This window comes from Cucurbita pepo, unplaced genomic scaffold, assembly GCF_002806865.2.
Source record: "Cucurbita pepo subsp. pepo cultivar mu-cu-16 unplaced genomic scaffold, ASM280686v2 Cp4.1_scaffold000170, whole genome shotgun sequence".
Classification (NCBI taxonomy): Eukaryota; Viridiplantae; Streptophyta; class Magnoliopsida; order Cucurbitales; family Cucurbitaceae; genus Cucurbita; species Cucurbita pepo.
In genome coordinates, this window is record NW_019646447.1 from 95,006 (window position 1) to 103,526 (window position 8,521).

An 8,521-nucleotide genomic window follows, 5' to 3' on the forward strand; every position below is an offset into this window, starting at 1 on the left:
TTGACCACCGCAACTATTTCCACGACTTCCACGGCCACGACCTCTACCTTGAAAATTTNTCGTCTCTTCCTCACCGCGTCCTCTTCCACGCCAATTTGCTTGGCTCGACTATCCTTTTTCCTTATAGTATCCTTCATGACTGTTGCCTTGACCACCGCAACCATTTCCACGACTTCCACGGCCACGACCTCTACCTTGAAGATTTTGAGAATAAAGTACCTTTTCATCTTTGATTGACGCCTTGTTTGAAGTACTTGATCGAGTGTTTCCTCCTTCTTCTACATACGTTGCTCGTGTACCTCGAGAGAACCGGCGAGCTCGTCGACCATGAACGTCGCTAGGTCCTTTGACTCTTCTATCACGCATTCAACGTTCTCAAAGTTNTCATACGTTGCTCGTGTACCTCGAGAGAACCGGCGAGCTCGTCGACCATGAACATTGCTAGGTCCTTTGACTCTTCTATCACGCATTCAACGTTCTCAAAGTTGTTGGTTAATGATCTCAAAATCTTTTCCACAACTCGCGTCTCGGTTAACATTTCTCTGTTTCGGTCGAGTTGGTTTACCACAGTTTGTACACGCGTGTTGTAGTCAGATACACTTTCCGACTCCTTCATCTTCATGCTCTCCAACTCGCCACGAAGAGTTTNAAAGTTGTTGGTTAATGATCTCAAAATCTTTTCCACAACTCGCGTCTCGGTTAACATTTCTCTGTTTCGGTCGAGTTGGTTTTCCACAGTCTGTACACGCGTGTTGTAGTCAGATACACTTTCCGACTCCTTCATCTTTATGCTCTCCAACTCGCCACGAAGAGTTTGGAGACGCACTTGCTTGACTCGGTCAGCTCCTTTGAACAATTTTTCTAAAATGTCCCACACTTCTTTTGAAGTACTTGCACTGGCAATCTTCTCAAGCCTGACTCGTCAACGGCTCGGAACAACATGTATATCTTATTCTTTGATCGCATCTCTTTCAATGTCTTGTTTTGTACCGCCGTATAACCTGTGGTATCTTTTGGTTCTTTGAAACCTTTTTTGACCACCTCCCATGCATCTTGAGAACCGAGAAGAGCTTTCATTTGAATGCTCCAATTCTCGTAGTTTGTCTTTGTTAGTCGGGGTAGCGGCATTTGACCCGTCACATTTGACATTGGCTCTAGTACCAATTTGTAAAAAAAATCTCAGTCACACTATTTTTCTTTTTTTGAGAGTGGAGTGACAAAAAAATCTCAAAAAAACACTCTTCTATTATTTCTCTATTTTTTTCATTTTTCTCCGCTTCTTGGCAAGGGAGGAACAATCTATTTATAAGCATCTAAAACTAAAATAGTAAAAACTAATTATAGCCATAAAAACGCCACTATTTACTGAGCTATAAAAAAGCCATTATTTCCTACGACTCTTGTCCTTTCATCCTCAAGACTCTTGGTCGTTCACTTCACCACTAACTTTTAAATTTAGAATCCATTAAAAAATAACATTTAATAAATAACATTTAATGTTTATTCAATAGAAACTTACCTTCTGCATACATGCAGTCATCGGTGGTCTCTTTCGCAGTGTGGGATGGATGTTTTGATGTCGAGTTTCTTGAGGTTCGTTTCACCGGAAACTTTCGGTCCTTTCTCTCTCTTTCTTGTTCAATCTCGTTCCTTCTTTTTTCCTTGCAGGTAGGCTTCTGGGACAATGGCAGGAGGTTTGTAAGGTTGTTTGGAGTAGCATGGGGGTCGGGAAGGGTAACTGCAATGTTGAAACAAGAATTCTGGCACCGAATTCGTTATCGGTAGTAATATTGTTACTTCATTATTTGATCAAATAAAATTAGAGCAGCATGTGTCAAGATATAATTAAGGATAAGTTGCCATTTAAACTTGTAGAGAACAAGGGGTTCAAATTATCTTGTATTAGTGTAACTATTCTGATTTTCCATTTTTGCCTTATTTGGTTAAGATTTTATTTTTATTTCTCTAAATGACAAGATATTATGTTATGCATTTATTCCAATCGAAAAGGTGCAATTTTAAACGAGGAAGTTATTAGAAATTGTAACGGTTTTGGTTTCTGGAATAAAATAAAATCAAATAAAAATAGAATAAATAATTAAATGTAATCTTCCGGATTTCCTGCGAGACTTTTATTGCCTAATAAAAATATTCCTATTTCTCTCAATTTCCTTATCCTAAAACACTAGTATGCCTTATTGGGAAATGTCTTGAGATTAGTTTTATATTCCTATGCCCAACCTTTTACCTCTCTTGAAAAGGATTCTCTCCAAACTTTCCTCCGGAACGTTGGGGTTGCTCTTCGGAGGAAGAATCGAGTAGAAGTTAAGGCATTGATGTTGGGATCATTGTGTCAAAGAAGGTTGACCGTCGGAAATCGGTGTTGAGGACGTTGTGGGATTGTCGGCGCGCCGCTGGAATTGGGGAGGCGGACACTAGAGTTTCGTCGCTTGTCGGGTAAGGAAGGCAAGGTTTTTGGAATAGGGTCGAGCTGCAGACGCACACCCAGCAGCTTCGGCAGCTTCGCACGCATACACAGTGCGGGTCAGCTCGCACGTGTACGAAATTGGCTCGGTTCCGTCAATTCCCGTAGCTCGACTTGGCGGCTTAGTTGGCCGGCTCGGCAACTAGGCTCAGCGGCAAGGTATCACTATAATATATCGATTCCAAGGTTTTTGGCCCCTCTGAAGCTGTTTCTGCTCTTAGTTTTACCATCTGAGGTCAGTATAGTTCCTAAACGTTAAAGACAGATTAGGTCGGGGGTTTATTTTGATAAATAGCATGAGGTTTAGCTAGGGTATGTTATGAAAGGTTCTAAGTTTTTATGTGGTTATCATATGACGTACTTAAGAGCTGGGATTAGCTCGTTGTGAGTGACTTCAACCAAGACCATCGAGGTAAGTAACCTTACTGTTGGAGTTAGTTTACTACGTCTTGTATGATGGTGCGTACCTTGTGGCCCCTGCATGCACCATATTTATGTGATATGATTATGTGATGTATAGATTGTGTTGACCGTAGATTATGTATGTTATGTGATATATGAATTATGTTGACTGTTGACTGTTTATGTTATGTGAAGTTATGAATGAGATGTTAGTATTATATGTCATGAACAGTCAACAGTCAACATAATTCATACATCACATAACATACACAATCTACCGTCAACACAATCTATACATCACATAATCATATCACATAAATATGGTGCATGCAGGGGGCCATAGGGCACGCACCATCATACAACACGTAGTAAACTAACTCCAACAGTAAGATCACTTACCTCGATGGTCTTGGTTGAAGTCACTCACAACGAGCTAATCCAAGCTGTTAAGTACGTCCTATGATAACCACATAAATACTTAGAACCTTTCATAATATACCCCAGCTAAACCTCATGCTATTTATCAAAATAAACCCCCGACCTAATCTGTCTTTAACGTGTAGGAACTATACTGACATCGGATGGTAAAACTAAGGGCAGATATAGCTTCAGAGGGGCCAAAAACCTTGGAATCGATATATTATAGTGATACCTTGCCGCTAAGCCTAGTTGCTGAGCCGGCCAACTAAGCCGCCAAGTTGAGCTGCGGGAATTGATGGAACAGAGCCAATTTCGTACACGTGCGAGCCGACCCGCACTGTGTACGCGTGCGAAGCTGCGTCTGCAGCTCGACCCTATTCCAAAAACCTTGCCTTCCTTACCCGACAAGCGACGAAACTCTAGTTTCCGCCTCTCCAATTCCAGCGACGCGCCGACAATCCCACAACGTCCTCAACACCGATTTCCGACAGTCAACCTTCTTTGACACAATGATCCCAACATCAATGCCTTACTTCTACTCGATTCTTCCTCCGAAGAGCAACCCAACGTTCCGGAGGAAAGTTTGGAGAGAATCCTTTTCAAGGGATGTAAAAGGTTGGGCATAGGAATATAAAACTAATATCAAGACATTTCCCAACAAGGCATACTAGGATAAGGAAATTGAGAGAAATAGAAATGTTTCTATTAGACAATAAAAGTCTGGCAGGAATCCCTTGATTTAGGTGGAGATTACATTTAATTATTTATTCTATTTTTATTTGATTTTATTTTATTCTAGAAACCCAACCATTACCATTTCTAATAACTTCCTCGTTTAAAATTGCACCTTCTCGACCAGGAATAAATGCATAACATAATATCTTGTCTCTATAGAAATAAAAATAAAATCTTAAGCAAATAAGGCAAAAATGGAATATCTTGTCATTTACAAAAATAAAAATAAAATCTTAACCAAATAAGGCAAAAATGGAAAATCTGAATCGTTACAATTAGTGCATGTCCTACATTTGACCTTCTTGCAAGAGTAAATGTCCTAGGTTTGACCCTCTTGGTGCATGTCCTACATTTGACCTTCTTGCAAGAGTAAATGTCCTAGGTTTGACCCTCTCTCAAGAGTAACCATTGGTAGAGGTATATTTCAACCCTATTCTGAAGAAAAAAAAGTAAAATATTTTTTGATCAGTCATTTTAAGAGGGTTGTTTTACCATTGATACCTGGAATTCGATGCAAAACATTAACTACTGAACACTTTATTGATTCCAAATAAAATTTGTTTAAAAGAATTCTCAACTTTTGTCAAGTTGCTAACTATAAGGGAGAGACGATTGACGAGATTATTGTGAGTTGTTTATTGGAATGGGGTATCGATAAAGTTTTCTATATTATAGTTGATATAATGCAAGTTCCAATGATGATATTTTGTATATTATAAGAAGGCTTAGAAGTTAGAATTCATTTGTCTTAAATGGAGAAATATTACACATTAGGTGTTGTGCCCACCTAATTAATTTGATTGTGAATGAGGGCTTAAAGAAATGCATGACTACCTTTCTAGTTTTTGCCATGCAATGACTTATGTTTGATCATCCCCAAGAGATTGATAAAATTTAAAAATCGTGTTGAACAAGAAAAAATTGAATGTAAAGCATTTTGTTTAGATGTGGCAACTAGATGGAATTTCACATGTTTGATCATGTCTTAAAATTTAAAAAAAAANCATGTCTTAAAATTTTAAAAAAAACCTTGAAGAGTTAGAAGAAGATGAATTATATTATGTTGAGTATTTCAAATAAGGGGTTCATGGAAATAAAATAATAGGTTCACTAACAATTAATGATTGAAAAAATGTTGCAGTGTTTCTAAAGTTTTTAAGGTCTTCTATGATGTCACTATAATGACAAGAAGTTGTTTACATGTAACTTCTAATTCTTATTTTTATGAACTTTCGGGTTAGAGTACAAATATGAGTACTTGTTCAAGTACAACAAGTTCAAATATGAAAATTAAGTATGACAAATATTGCGACTCAGTTGACAAAATTAATAAGTTGATATTCATAATTGTGGTACTCGTTACAAATTGAATTACATATCATTTTAATTTTCGAAATTTTTATGATGATGTCATGGATAATGCTCAAGGTCATCACCAATCTAAATTAAGAGTCACTTCTAATTCTATGAGGATGGACACAATCGATGAAGTAAATTTGAGTGGTTTAATATTAATACTATCACGATATAAACAAAGAAGAGAAGAGACAAATTCATTGGAGTTAAGAGAAGGGTGTGGATTGATATTTATCTAGCCTCACTGAAAATAGGTGGTAATATCCACCTGACAGAGGGTTTAGTACTTTTAAACTAAAAGTTTACATGTGGTAGTTGTTTTAGGGAACAGTATCACGACTTTTAGTTCAAAGGAGTTTTGAATCCATTGAACAACTAAAAGTTTGATAGGTTGATAACAAATTAAACTTTTAGGTCATGCAGCTGATTCACAACTAAAAAAATTAAAAAAAGAAAAAAAAAAAAAAAGAAAAAATTTGGAACAGCCTGAACCCATCTCGAAAATTTCGGATTGGGTTGGATTGTAAAATTTTTTAGGTTGGGTTGGATTACGAATCTAACCAACCCAAACTTTGGTTAGAAATGCCTTAAAATGTAGTATAGGAGAAGGTATGGTGTCAGCATTCCACCACCCATGGGCTCTGTGGCCTAAGTGAACTACCTTGTGGCATGTACATGCGTCACAATATGGGAAATCATTGAGACGAGCATCTCAAGCCTTTTTATTTGGAGTGGGTCTTTCAAGTACAATGTCGGACAACATGAGTGTGTCAATATTGCACCTCAGCCCATGTGTCAGAGGTTGGTCCATGCAGCAACCATCTAGTACAGAGTTTGTAAATGATATGAGACGGTCATTAGAGGATTCATGTCCCAATGAGAATCCAGATGGATGGATGTTCGAGATGTTCCAATGAGATAAGCGACACATGTGTCGGTTCTAGTAGACATGTCTGAACAAGCCAAGATGGTCAAGTTGTCCCAAGTCATGGGATGACATCACGATGTATGTGTTGTGTTGTTGTGAACCAAGATGATGATGAGATGCGACGTTCCATTATAAGATACTTTGGTCTAGTGTAGAGGTAAGGTCGAGGTGGATGACTTGGCCTAGTGTAGAGACAAGTTGGCTAGAGTTGCAGCTGAGGCCAAGTCATGTTTAGCTGCTAGAGTCGCAAACGGTTAATTTTGCACGAGTTGTGTTCAGTTGGCATAGGAGAATCTTGCCAAAGGTCTGACGAAGCTACAAAGATTGGTGAAAAATGTGAATGAGGCTTGAATTTTCCTTAAGGCTTGTCATGAGCGCAAGAAGATCATGATGCTGCAAGGTTTAAAATGTACGATTTTGACAATTGGTATCAGAGCCACGCTTTGCGTGTTTATGTCAAACAAGACAATTAAGAAAACGAACCCGAAGGTTGAATAAAGACTTTGCAAGTATGTCATGAGAGCCAAATTGGACGGGACAGTGGCAAGTCAAAATCAAGATTAGCTTTGTGGCTCGAAGCCAAACTCTTTGAAGATGAGTCTTAAGTGAAGCAAGAAGCAAGCTCATTTGTCAAGAGTTTGGAATTTTGAATTAGGCAATAGATAATCAGAAAATGTATCAAGTAGGGTGCCTTCGAAAGAACCATTCACGGAAGAGGAATAATGCGAACGATTGCAAGTAAAGCAGTTGAGGGTCAGATGAGACATGCACCAGCCAAGTGCAAAATTGTGCACAATGCAAGTCCATATGGGTGGACGACATCACTACGAGAGAGAAATTAAGTTGAGTAAGGTTGCTTACCTCTTAGAAGTGCTCCAAGAATCGAACACACATGTATTCCTTGAGCCATTGTATAGTGCCTAAGGTGGGTGGCTTCACCAGAGTGTTGAGACAAGCATTCGCTCGAGAAGAGAGCATTAGACAAGATGTGAGCGACATAGAGAACAAAGTTGTAACAAGACTAGAGAAGTATCAGTGTAGCGTTTTCCACATAAAGATGGTCAATTAAGAAATTGGCTGAAGTGTAGTGCCAACACGGGACTATGTTACAAGCTTACAGACCTTGCTTCCTAAAAGGGCAGTGACTATGACAAGAAAAGGTCGTGATACACAAGCTCATCTTGCTACTGTAAAAGGGATGTGGTAATGATGAGAAAATGTCGTGATACAGAGCTATGTGCAACTCATAGAATATGATGGTTGAGTCCAAAGCGGCAACGTTTAGGGCGCTCTCCCCCTTACTCAGCTGAAGAGAAGTGGATACTAGTTTTTTCATGGTTTATCTGTTAAGTTCCAGGTTGAGTATGGGAGTTAGGTCCCAAGTGGGATAATCCACCACCATTGGACAATTGTGTTTTTTTTTTCGTGCTTATGCTCTGAGTCTTGGAGATTAAGAGAAGGTTCATCAGTGGGATAACCCATAAGTAGTACACAAGTTTCTATATTCATTCTAGAGCACGAAAAAATTTAGTGGGTCAAGTTAACGGCTAGTCAAATGTTTGGTTAGTCATCTAGATGATATTGAGATTAAGTGGGGAAGAGTGTCATAATCCACAATACAATTGTATCTTCGAGTAAGTCAGCGAGGACGATGACTAGTTTAAGTGGGGCAGAGTATCACAACCATGCTATGAAGATAGTAGGTTGTGACCTCCACACGCAGACCGATAAGATGACGACCCTCAAGTGGCACCCATCTGGCCACATGAGGGTTGAGACAAACAAGTGCTATAATGCGCCTAAGGAGGAGATGCATCATCTAACACACCAAGAAGAGTGTGCCTTAAATAAAAATTGAGGCATAAGCATGGTTAGAGAGAACGAGGTGACATGAGTACCGAAGATAAGCTCGAAGAGAGCTAGGGTAAGTTCCCAAGCCATAACCTTAGAAGTTGGAGTTTCGATATGAGTTTTGACATGCGACTTTGGAGTTAAGTCTGTCTATATGAAAGATGAAAATTCACCAAATTAAGGTATCAATCAGACACCTGATGGATGCTCCACAAGGCCGTATGATTGCTCGTCAAAATCACATTTGCTCTAGAAAGATTAGAAATGCCTCAAAAGTTACTATAAGAGGGAGACATGGTGTTTGCTCTCCACTACCCTTGAGGGCCTAAGCGAGATACCATGTG